Source organism: Diabrotica undecimpunctata, chromosome 1 (genome assembly GCF_040954645.1).
Source record: "Diabrotica undecimpunctata isolate CICGRU chromosome 1, icDiaUnde3, whole genome shotgun sequence".
NCBI lineage: Eukaryota > Metazoa > Arthropoda > Insecta > Coleoptera > Chrysomelidae > Diabrotica > Diabrotica undecimpunctata.
Window position 1 is genome coordinate 70,350,555 of NC_092803.1, and position 13,606 is coordinate 70,364,160.

General features: G+C 35.1%; 1 protein-coding gene across 2 annotated transcripts in view; it reads left to right on the forward strand.

The window, feature by feature from the left end:
• The window catches only part of LOC140450574 (transducin-like enhancer protein 4), a 763,102-nt gene that overhangs the window by 629,768 nt on the left and 119,728 nt on the right, over window positions 1-13,606 (forward strand). The window lies entirely within an intron of this gene.

Below are 13,606 nucleotides of genomic sequence, written 5' to 3' on the forward strand. Positions count from 1 at the left end.
TCGTTTTATTATTTATCAGATGACCATAGTTTAGTACAAGCTTGTGTGGCAAGTTGTGGATATTAATTACAACATATTTTCAGGCTTCTGCCAATTGGACGAATTCAATAAGTGTTTTATTTTGAAATATTTTTGTATTGGAGTACATTATGGTATTTTTGTACAGTAGTGTTTTGTGATTGCTACCACAAGCTTGCATTGGCTGGAACTACAATTTGGCACTTTCATTTCTATTTACGATGCTGTTCCTACTGTTCGACCTATCGTTACCTTCTTAAAAAAATATGTTAATACTGTAAAACTTTCTTGTTCGGTTGTCTTAGTAGGCAGCGATGAGTACATAAGCAAGTCTTCTTTGAGCGAATGTTAATATGGATATCGCACAATTAATAGTAATATGTCCAATACAGCAACATCAGTCGACTCATCCATTTGCAGGACGAATTCTTATTTTGAAACAGTACAACTAGTTCTTCTTTTATGTATCCTGCGAGATCTTTAATTAGGCGCGAAACTGTTCGAAAGTGGCACTGCAGAAAGATGCTTTACAGATTTACGTCGAAAATACATTGTGTCTACCGTTTTGTCAATCAGATAACCAAATACGATGCCGCCGTGGCCTTTTCATTCACAGTCGGGGTCCCATACGTCATAGTTTATTAGCTTTTTAATAATTATTATTTGTACGTACATAAAATTCTTTACTTTTGCCTTTGAAGTCGGTATCCGTAGTTTCTAAACGTCTGCGCATTTTAGCAGCTACTATTGAACTATTAAGAAGGAGTTTGCAGCATAACATACAGAGAGGTGTGATATTGGACTCAACAAATCAGTGTTTAATCTATGATTTATCATAATGTCGTGATTTCGCCTTTACTGTATCATTAGATGATTTAATACTTGAAGTTGAAAACAGAGAACTAGTACTTAACTTCAGCGAACGACTTGTGAACCATCCATGCATCATTTTGTTTTTATTAGAACACTGTTAAGCCAACGCTCCATTCTTCTTTAACACTAATTTGTATTGGCTAATTTTGTAACAAAAAATCTATGCTCGTACAAAATCCAAGAGGTTTCAACCCCTATGAGCTACACAAGCGAACATAAAATACTCAGCGTGGTGCGAGTAAATTTTGCTGTATGTTTCATTAATTAATTCTCTGCGAAAAAACAATCCTCCTTTTATACTATACAGCCTTCGAATCATCTTGAATTGCCTATAAACTTTGCGCAACTATTAGACGATTTTCTCCGAACTACGCGTCAACGAGAAGCGGCGCGACGAACCGAGGTCGTTTGATTGCTTATAGTCTGGGGTCTGGGAGCGAATGGTGCTAGGGTGGTATTGCTGACGGCGGAGCCCTATCGGAGGCTTTAACTAAGCACCGTGGCTCCGTGGAGCACACTTTGAGTCACGGTGGTTTAGTACGTTTAGCATATTATGAGACGGCCACAGTTTTAGTAGCAGGTGAAATTTATAAATTTAAAATGCTTCAGTCGCAACTCGAACAGGTCTTAATTTAAATCCTGGAAATTTTCTTAGAAGTTTTATATTTAACACTTCTTCTTCTTAACATGCCATACACCAAAGTGCGTAGGCGACTATCTCATTACTAGAATTCTGTTCTTGGCGGCGTGACACAGCTCGCCTGTATTGTGTATTCCTGTCCATTCTTTAATATTTCTTAACCAGGATAATTGTTTGCGGCCGGCTCCTCTCCTACCTTCGATCTTCCCTTGTAGGATTAACTGAGGTTTTTCATATTTTGCTCCTCTCTATATGTGCCCAAGGTAACCAATCTTGCGTTTTTTAATTAATTTAAAGAGTTCTCTTTCCACGCCGGCTCTCTTAAGGACGTCATCGTTTCGAACTCTATCCACCCAAGGTATGCGCATCATTCTTCTTAATGACCACATTTCAAATGCTTCAAGTTTGTTGATAGATGTTTTTTTCAAAGTCCACGTTTCCATGCCATAAAGCAAGATGGACCATATGTAGCACTTGACCATTCTGTAGCGTATTTCGAAATGTAGGTTTTGATTACATAGAAGCGGTCTGAATTTCACAAAAGCTTGTCTTGCCATTTGTATTCGGGTTTTTATCTCTTGTTGTGGATCCGATTGGTCATTGATTGTGGTGCCAAGGTATTTAAAAGTTTTCACGCGTTTTATGCGATCGTCACCTATGCATATTATCGGGTTTTCTGGAGGGTTTCTGCTAATGACCATATATTTCGTTTTCAAAATGTTGATTTTGAGGCCATATTTTTTACCTATGCTATTCACCCTATCAAGTAATAACTGCTGATCTTCCAATTTATCAGTTATAATCACTGTGTCGTCTGCATAGCGTAGGTTGCTAATTGGTATGCCGTTCACCTTAATGCCTAATTCCGTGTCTTCTAATGCTTCCGCAAATAATTTAACACTAAATACTCCCAATTATTTTTCCTGTAAAAATACGTCTATGATATTCACCCCCTCGTTTCGGTTGTCGTGCTTAGGGAAGCGCGAACAACATCCGTCGCTTCGGGTCCTCATACAGACGCCGACCTTCTCCTTTCACCTTTGCGGCTTCTTTCTCTTTTTATTTAGTGGCTTCAGGTGATTGTCTAGGGGAATGTTTTGCAAAATATTGTCTTTTCAACGTCGTTGATTTAGCTACTTCTTTGAAAATAGATTCCGCCAGATATACAGTTTTTCTTGACTTGTTAATATATTTTTAAGCAGTAGAACTGAAGCAAATCCTGGATATTTTTTGGTTTTTTCCTAGCAATGAAAATTGTCAAGGAGGATGTTTTGAGAAATATTTTGGGTTATTGAAGTTTTGATAAAAAAAGTTTAAGAGCCTTTTTTTGTATAAGTTATCCGTTATATTGTTATATTTTCGGAATCGCTGATAAAAATTTTTTGTTAGTCTTATTCAGTTTTATGTTGTTCTTTCTGTTTTTTGGTATGGTATATATTTATAAATAATAAACCTTAGAGTTAAATTGTTGCTGTTAAGGAATTCGAAGTATTTTAGTCTCAGACCTATGATATAGTACATATTAACTTCTTCTTCTAATGGCACTACAACCCTTTGTGAGTCTTGGCCTGCTTCACAATGTTCTTCTATTCTGCCCTGGCGGATACTTTCCTTCGCCAGAGCCTGATGTTCATGGTTTGAAGATCCCTCTCTACGTCGTCTATCCATCTTTTACAGGGCCTTCCTCTTGTTCTGTTTCCTTGGGGCTTCCATCTCTGGACTACTTTTACAGCTCGATTATTTGGCATTCTTTCTAGGTGACCAAGCCAGTTTAGTCTTTGTGACTTTACAAATCTAACAATATCTGCGCTCTGCATTAGTTCATCCAGCTCGTGGTTCATTTTAATTCTCCATGAACCATCGCTGCATTGGGTTGGTCCAAATATCTTCTTTCGTATTGTTCTGAAGCTATTTTCTTGTGGCATTTTAAATTAATTTATATTTAAATGGGAATAAGCCACAATTAAAGGTTAAAATACGTTTATTGACGTTTCAATTTCCACTTCGGAAATCGTTCTCAAAATACAAACATTAGTAAATTAAACAAATTTTGTTTTTTGTTACTTAGTGAAAAAATTCTTCTAATAATTTAATTTTATCTGACTCATCTACATTAACAATTCAGACATACCTTATACATTTTAAAGTAGAAGACTTTAAAATGATATTGCCAATATTTTTGAGTTGCGTTCCTGGGACGACTTTACTTATAAGATAGTTCATTCGATTACATGAAATCAACTTTAACTTGAGAATATCAACTTTAATATATTATAATAATATAGAATAATCTAGAATAAGAATATTTTGTTCTAACTAAAAATCGTTCTTGGAGGAAAAACATTTGTTAACATCTGTTTTATTAAAAAATGATTATCCTTTATCGTTTATAAATAAGGAATTTTCAACAATCGATCGAATAGAACAAAACTTAGAACGAGATCCTACAGCATATGCAAGGAATAATACGAGAACAATAACAATACCATACATAAAAGGATTATCGGAAAAGCTTAAAAGGATAGGAAATAAATTCAACATTTCAACAACATTCAAAACAACAAACACGTTGAGATCTATCTTGTCCAAAACCAAACCTAACAATGAACAAGAAAGGACAAAGAATTGCATTTATAAAATACCTTGTGAATGCGATCAGTTTTATTTAGGTGAAACATCTTCTTCTACGGCACTACAGCCCAAAATGAGCCTTGGCCTCCTTTATTTTTTGCCTCCACCCTTGTCTGTCTGTGGCTGCTCTTCTCCATACACGGACTCCTAAAAGTGCACTCCAGGTGAAACATCAAGACCATTAAATGTTAGAATAAGTGAACATCAATCTTATATTAAAAATAGAGAATTTGATAGATCTCAAATCTGTAAACACGCATGGGATAATGAACATAGGGTTCAATGGAATGATTCAAATATAGTCCTAAAAGAAACGAATGGTAAAAAGAGAAAAATCAAAGAAGCGGCTCTAATTATGCTAAATGAGACCAATTGTGTCGCGAATTCCTCGGCAGAATGTAGTAGGATCTGGTTACCCATATTGAAAGAGGAAGTTATTAAAAGGAAAATACCAGTATTGGTAAGTCAGTAACATATAGAGAATACATCATTTATGTTTTTTAAATAACAAACATATAAAATCGGAATTTGGTGTTTATTGAAGGTAAACTAAATGCACGATCAAATACTTACCATGTCGGGATAGTATTATGAGGTTTTTTTCCTGGTTTTTCCCTCATAATTTACTATGGAATCACTAACAGGAGAATTTTACTGTGATCATGGCATGTATTTGTCTTTTTAAAGACGAATTACATGTTATGATCTTTTCTGATGGATATTCTCAAGTTAAAGTTGATTTCATGTAATCGAATGAACTATCTTATAAGTAAAGTCGTCCCAGGAACGCAACTCAAAAATATTGGCAATATCATTTTAAAGTCTTCTACTTTAAAATGTATAAGGTATGTCTGAATTGTCAATATAGATGAGTCAGTAAAAAATTATTAGAAGAATTTTTTCACTAAGTAACAAAAAACAAAATTTGTTTAATTTACTAATGTTTGTATTTTGAGAACGATTTCCGAAGTGGAAATTGAAACGTCAATAAACGTATTTTAACCTTTAATTGTGGCTTATTCCCATTTAAATATAAATTAATCTTCTTTAGTACATTTTAACAATGCTCACAATATTGAAATAAAGAAAAACCTTTAAAATTTGTATCGGTTGCATCATATAAGGAGTGTAAATAAAAATATATTACTAACGAATTATTGAATGTAGGGTATAAGGAAAAAAGAGATCCGCATGGAAGAAAAATGAGGAAATCCGCAGGGGAATGGATTATAACTAAGAGGAGCTTCCCCAGAGAAAAGCCTACATGGCAGACTTTACAGTCTGTCAAACTAGTAACAGGTGTGTTATCCTGATGAAAAATTACTTTCTTCTGTACCAAATAAGGCAATTTCTTTTTTGATTCTATCACTAAGTTGTTAGTTGCTCTTCCATGACACGCAGTCACTCGACAGTTATCCAATAGAAGATGGTAGTCTTTTTCAATGCGATCCGAGGTAGTAATAGTTTTTGAATATCCACTATGTGTCTATCACATTTGTACCTATTTCAGCAACCCAATTTTACCTAGGAAAAGAAAATAATGTATTGTCACAGCATTAAATAATAAAAACAATATTTTAGAATCTGTTGAGGCTTTCAAATACAAGTAGTTTATCGCTGCTTTTAACTGAGCTTTTCCAAACTTTGCCAAACTTGTATAAAAGCCGTAGAAAAAATACAGTATGTAACAGAAATTCCAGGATAAATTATTTTCGAATTGTAAATTTAGCATTTGTTGTTAGCATCCTAATAAAACAAGCGTAACTTCCACCGAATTACTTCAGCGTCAGTCAACTTCAATCCAGCTAGTTAGTTCTCATTACTCGAATACGAGCCCCGACGAGACGACGTTTCGAGAACGACACGGCTTCCCCGAAATTACATTTTAATGCCGGTAGTGCCGGTAATGCTGGTAATGCCGGTAATAGCTACGGCGAAAGACATCACGAGATAACGCCATCAAATCGATGTACCATGGAAAAGTAGAATTCCTAGAGGTGGGATATAGCTGAATGTTTCGATCACTTGTGAACCGATATCTCACAACGAGTCAAATATTAATAATTATTGCTATAGTTACTTAATAGGCTTGATGTATTACAGGGTTCATTTTCTTGTCTAGTATAACGAAGTATTAGAAAGATTATATACTCTGATATATCATTAGTTATTTGATAAAATGTACGCATCCATTTGTATATTTATCATATAACCTTTTGTGTTATCTGCTAGACATAGACTCTCCCCTAATCTTTTAGCTTAGTCTCTTTCAGTTTTTAGCGGTTCTTTTAATGCAGTCCAGCGCGTTAGTGGTTGTCCTGTACTGCGTTTATCTTATAAATATCGCCGAACTTGCTGATATGTCTTGTTCACTTCCATTTCAGTGTCGCTACGGTTGATTATAACATCAGTAACCCCCTGTCCTTTGATTGAGTTCCTCGTTTCGAACTCTATGCTCTCTACTCTATGACGATAACCAGCTTTGTTCTTCTTATCATCTAACAAGTCTGTTTGTTTGCTAATTCTGATTTTGTGTCCAGTATTTTTCGAACAATTCAATTTATTCCTACAAGTTATATAGGTGTCATCCAATTTGCCTTAGAAGGCGGAACTAATATTATTTAAGTTTTCTCCATCAATCGCTATTACTGTGGTGTCTCATATGAGTTTTTTAAAGCTGTAATCAAGGACAGGTATAAACAGTTTTAGGCATAATGGGTCAGTCTGTGTGGCATCCCATTTAATTTTGATTTGATTTTGATTACCATCGTTGCGGCATTCATATATATGTTATGGATCAAGTTGGCATATGGACGGTCAATTCGGCATTCCTTAAGTGCTTTTTACACCGTTATACACCGGTCGGACAGTAGCAAATTGAATTATTGTCTATATTTCATTAAATCCTCGGGATTTTGTTAGATCAATTATAAATATACTCTCCGCCAACACCCGATAGACCTTTTGTTTGACGTAGGATTTACGTAGGATTTTTGTATTAAAGCGACATCGAACCTTCGCGTAACAACTTGGGTTCTACGGAAATTACATTGATACCTATTAGTGGCAGAGCCAGAGTTTTCGACCGAGGTCGCCTATCTGCTCGTTTCTTTCTATATCTTTGTTGGTAGTCTCCGAAAAGTACATCATTTCTGAGTCCTCTTCTGTGCTATCTATTTTTCCTCGTACCCATTTTATTCCCACGAGTCAAAACAAAATGCTTCTCTGACCTGTTTCGGAATTCAGTCCAGTCTGTCCTGTTTGGTATACTGACGAACTCAGTCTCAGACCGGCAAGTAAGAAAAGTTATATAGTTGTCATTTTCTCTCCAAAACTTGAACGAAATCCAGCTTCTGTGGATTTCATGTGGAAACTGAAATTTAAAATTAAATAAAATTAAATCCGAAATAATTCAATTAATAATAAAATGGCAATTGAACATAATAACGAAGCCAACTTTACCAAAAAATATTGTTCTTTAACAGTTAGAGGTATTTTAGAAACACATATTTGCAATATAATTAATGTGACTGCATCTTGAGCTCGGTTAGTTAATATAAACTATTTTTATAACTATTTTCGAAACTGAAAATTGAAACTAATAAATATATTTTCCTCTTCAGCAAAATTGATATTTTTTTGGCAAGTTTTTTAAAAATACTTCACAAATACCTGAGATTGTGTTTTAGGTTTTAAACCATACATAAGCTTTATGAAGAGTAGCTTTTTTTCCCAAAATTAATAATGAAAAGTTTTCTATATGGTTCCAACTTAATGAGATATTATGCTGTATGCTTATGAAGATATTCAAGAAATACTTAAAACAAACTCTTCTTGTAAGTTACTCAAAAATTACATCTATTTACAATCAACCCACCTCTACTAAAAAGTTTAATCTTGTCAGATGAGCGTGGCGTAATCTGGGAAACTGTTACCTTCGTAAACCGATTCGTGATTTGTCACCCCTTATTAAGGTTTACCCCTTTTCTGAGTACGGAGACAGGAATTTGGATTGATCTCGCTCCGGACGGAGTCGTGACAGTAGATAAGGGAAATCGCGGATAAAGTGCTTACGTTGCATACGTACGCGTAGCATAGTGGCTTCTTCAGTGAGTGACCTAAATCCTTATAGGGTGATAAATAGATGAATACGAGGGGAGGAGGAATGTGTGGGTTAAGGTTATAGTATAATACAATGATGAATTGTTTGCATATGTGAGTGTATTTTCAATAGGTAAACAATATAATTATAATAATGTAATAGGTACTTGCAATTTGATTTTATTGTAAGTTAGACGACCAGTTTAGGCTCTATAATTTCAGCCCATTATCAGATTAAGGTTACTTAACCACTAAAAAGTAAATGTTAGTTGTCAATAGTTAGTTAAATGTGAATTGTATAACGATTATATTTACATGGTATAATTATGTTCTCTAAACTCTCTATTCTGTAGAAATAAAGTTGATCAACTACTGACATACGGATGTGAATCTTGGACCCTTCGACAAGTGGAAAGAAGAAAGATAGACGTTACTGAAATTTTCTGCCGGAGAAGAATGTTATGAATTTCATGGACTGACCACAGGCCAAATATTTCAATTTTATATGAGCTAAAAGTCAGCAAACCCAGCAAAGTCCATCTCCAACAATTAAAATACTTAGGGCATGTTATAAGAGCAGACACAGAAAACATGGAAAGACCTATTATCCAAGAAAAGGTAGAAGGCCTAATAATACGGGGAAGATCCCCAACAAGATGAATCGATCAAATTACAGAAATTTGCAAAAGACCTATGTATGAGTTAAAAGAAGTGACCAGAGACAGAGATCTTTGGAGACGGACAATACACGACATCACAATGACCGCTACACTCCCTCTGTCGGGTCAGGATTGAAGAGAAAGAAAGAGAAGTATGTTATAGATATACTTACTTAGGACTATACGATATACCATGTACATACACTCATTATGCGATTTCGCATAGGAAAAGATAACCAAACCGTTGAGCTTCTCCGTCGTATAAGACTGACTTGGGCAGCCTTCTGCAAGCTGAACCATATTTTCAAATCGTCTGATATGCCAATATGCCTTAAAAGAAAAACGTTTAATCAGTGTGTTTTGCCCGTGTTAACTTACGGTGCCGAAACGTTGACCATGACAAGGGGAACAGTTCAAAAGATCCGTGTGTGTCAAAGGGCGATGGAGCGTGCTATGTTGGGCGTTTCACTACGAGACAAGATCCCAAATCGCCAGCTACGACAAAGAACAGGAGTGGCTGATGCAGTAGAGAGAGTAGCAACACTAAAATGGAACTGGGCAGGTCACGTGGCTCGAATGACAGACAATAGATGGACAAAGCGGATACTGGAATGCAGCAGTGGATAAGCGAAGATTGAATGATGATGATGACACTCATTATAAACTTAGTATGTGCATAATTTATATTTGGTAACAAATAACAACTAATATTTCTTTTTTAGTGGTTAAATAAGCTTAATCGGGAACTTGACGATGGGCTGAGATTGTAGAGGTCGTCCAAATTTCTATTCTTCCAAAGCCGTTTTTTTCTATTTTTATCTATCGATTTATAATAAAATTGTTAATACTGGGAAAATATTACTCGAAAATTGACATAAATAAGCATTTAATTACATCTTTTTTTTTCTTTTTATTTTCTCAGACAATACACCACAGTCTCTGACACTTGGTCGTAAGACCAAGTGCCAGTACCAATCGTGTAAATTTTAGCAGAAGTCTTTTAACAAAGACTGCAGTTTACTTCTTGGAGTAAGTAAGTCTATTTATGCAATTTTTGGTAGGATGGTGTCTCCTTAGATCACTAAGCAAATCACATTCGCCAATGCTGTCCATTTCAGTTTCTTCTTTCAATTATTATTTTCTGTATCATAGTTCGTTGAACTTACATGTGCTAAATAGCTGCTCGTTTAGTCGATAGTGTCCAGTCACCATTTGTGTAACCATTTTTAACTCTCGCATGTTGAAGTTTATCAGGTTACTGAAGAGTCTTCTTCTATCAATAGTTTATATTATTGTCTTTTTATGTATTTCCTTTTGTGTAACGCTCCATTTGTTTTGATGACTTTTTTCTAGCCACTTTTGAACTTCGTATCTTGCAGCGTCTATATCGACGCCATAGGACAGCTCTGGGCCCACAAAGGTTTCTCTCGAGGTCCGTTTTGCTAACGAGTTTGTTTCTTCACTCCCTTGCACAACCCTACATTAAATACATCCTTTTGGCTTTTATCGGTTTTTTAAGGAGATCCTACTACTTAATAGCTTTGATTAGATAACTGTAATCGATGTAAATATTAATTATCTTCGCCCTGTGGATTTTAGCCCCTCCTTATAATTTTTCGCTGCAAACGACCAATTCAAAAATGTCAGCTTGGAATACTGTTGCGAAAAAACTGCAAAGGATACTAACAAATGATTGATTGGGGGAAACCCAATATATATAAATCACCAAATAACTATTCGAAGGACGAAACATTATTACGAAAACTTTTATTAGAACAGGAATAAACTAGACATCGTCCCCAACAACTAAGCATAATAAGATTGTTATCAGCATTAACTGATGAAGTTTTTTTTTACTAAAAAATGGCTTTGGCAGAGTCAATTAGCCAGACTTGTTTATATTTATTTTTAACTGATGAAGTTGCTTAAAAGTAGTTGCATTTACTTCAGTGCAATGATTCAACTCTGTTTTTTTTTGTGGCAATAATAATTTGATGACCATTTTCTCCTAGAAGTAAACGCCATCCCTGCGCTTCATCGTCGACATAGACAATAGCGCGAAATTACGTACGAACTTCTTCAAACAACCCTCACAAACCCTTTCGTAAAAGACAAAAGATCTCGTTACCGCGTCTTCATCTTAAGATGACGTCGTCTCTCGACATCCCAGTCATCATCGCGGTGTTTTCACCGTCGACAAAAAATATTTTCCGGGACTGTAAACTTCTGGGAAGTAGTTTTCCTAATTTAATTAACTTTGAGCTATGAGAGCTGCGTAAAGAAAAAACAGGGTCGGCTCTAGATTATCTTCATTAATGGCAATATTTTCCTTCTCCTTCTCCTATGGATCCGTATTTCGAAAGCCTCTATTCTTTTACAAATATCATCATTTATATTCTCTTTATGTGGTATAATATATTATTAGGTATTCAGCGTAAGCAAAATGATCACTTTACATATTTTTACAAATTTTTTCAATTTTAAAAAAGCTTGTCCTGCCTACTCAATTTTGAATCTTATTTGACCTTTGTCTCATTGGACATTTCAAAAGCAACCAAAGTTTTTATAAGTTGTGACTCTTTTGGCAATATCATAATCCACTGTGAACTTATCATGAGGATTGTTAGGGCTATGATTTTTACTATTTTTTATCATTAAGTTACCTTTAATTTAGACCAAATTTTACACTTGATTGCTAATATACCTAATAATAACTGTATAACTTCCATAATAATAAATGATAATAGCAAACATGCACGGCCCTGTCTTAATCCTTTTAAATTATGTATTTATTTCAATGTATTTCCATCAAGAAACAAAACAAAGAAAGTTTGGGATATTTTTAGGTGTGTTTTGTATTTTTACTCCAAAAAGAGGATGAGAAGTAAACCCCTAACTTGTGTGCCCCTCCGTACTGGCCTAAGCCAACGAAATGGCAAAATTCATTTCTTACATTTTGTAAAAGGCTGTAGTTATCTGTCAGATTTCTCGAGTATTGAGATCGTCTAGGTTTTCTGATTTCGTTACGTAAACCTTTTTTTTAGGTACCCTCATAAGAAAAAATTCTAATGGAGTAAGCCATGTCTATCTGTAAAAATTTATTTTAAGTATGTTACGCACGCTACATAAGTATGTTAGCATAATATGGTGATGCACTATCTTCTTAAAGCAAATCTGGATATAACTGACTTAAGAATAAGGTAGGAAGTAGTTGGTGTTGAAATAACTAGTGATGCCTTTCCCAAATCATCAAATCTTCTTCTTCTATTGCCGTCTTCACTAATGAAGGTTGGCTATAACCATTGCAAATTCGTCTCTATCTTTTGCTTTTCTTAAGAGTGTCTGTGTGTTTAACCCGGTCCAGTCGCGAATGTTTTTCAGTCAGGATATTTGTCGTCTACCAGGACCCCTTTTTCCTTCGATTTTACCCTTCATAATCAGCTTCAACGACTCGTACTTATTATTTCTAAGTATGTGCCCCAAATATGCTGTCTTTCGCCTTTTAATGGTGGTCAAAAGTTCTCTGTCTCTTCCCATTCGGTGCAACACCATTTCGTTCGTAATATGATCGGTCCATGGTATCTTCAAAATTTTCCTAAAAAACCACATCTCAAAAGCTTCCAGTTTTCTCATTAAGTCAGCATTAACAGTCCATTCTTCGACACCATAAAGAAGAATAGAGTGGATATAACATTTTACCATCCCATATCGGATTTGCAGACTGAATATTTGATTACTCAGAAATTTCCTCATTTTCAAAAAGGCTGCTCTTGATTGCTCTATTATTGAGCGAATTTCTGATTTCGGATTTAGATCTTCCGTAATCCAGACTCCTAAGTATTTCATTTTGTCCACTTGCTCAATATCTTCATTTTTTATCTGGATCCTTGTAATGACTTTGCCCCTCTTACTGATAATCATGGTTTTTACTTTCTTTATGTTTATAGTTAAACCAAACTGTTCCCCAGTATCACAAATTGTGTTTAGTAACGTCTGCAGGTCTGTCTCACTTTCAGCGATAATGACTGTATAGTCAGCATAACGGATGTTATTTATATTTTCACCATTTATCTTGATCCCTTCTGTACAGTTTTCAAGTGCTTGCGTAAATACGTCTTCGGAATATATATTAAATAGTAATGGTGAAACTACAGCCCTGTCTCACTCCTCTACTTATCTGCTGCGCATCCGTGCTATTTTCATCTAATTTTACCACAGCCTGTTGGTTCCAATAAAGATTTCTCACTATGTTAATGTCATTTTTGTCGAGTCTTTTTCTCTTTGGACATTCCATGAGAATCTTATGTTTAACTTCATCGAATCATCGAACGGTATTGGTAAACTCACTTGACTGCCAATTATACCAACTCAAATATTGTTTCACTGGGTACTGAGTGTAAGTTTTCCTCATCTGTTTGGCTTTACGTCAGACCAGTAGCGACAATTCTATTAACTAACATAACTGCTTAGAGTGAATGTAACCTCATCAGAAAAAAGTATCGATTCCAGAAATACTTTATTTGTGCCTCAATATTGTGCATCATTTATTCACAAAACTGAACTCTGCGATTTGTATCGTCTTCAAGCACCTCTTGGACTGCTCGAAAGGTCGTTTACTTGCTGACTTTATTATTTTCAGACCATATTTGTAACCAATATAATTCTCAAGAGCAACTTGTCTGGC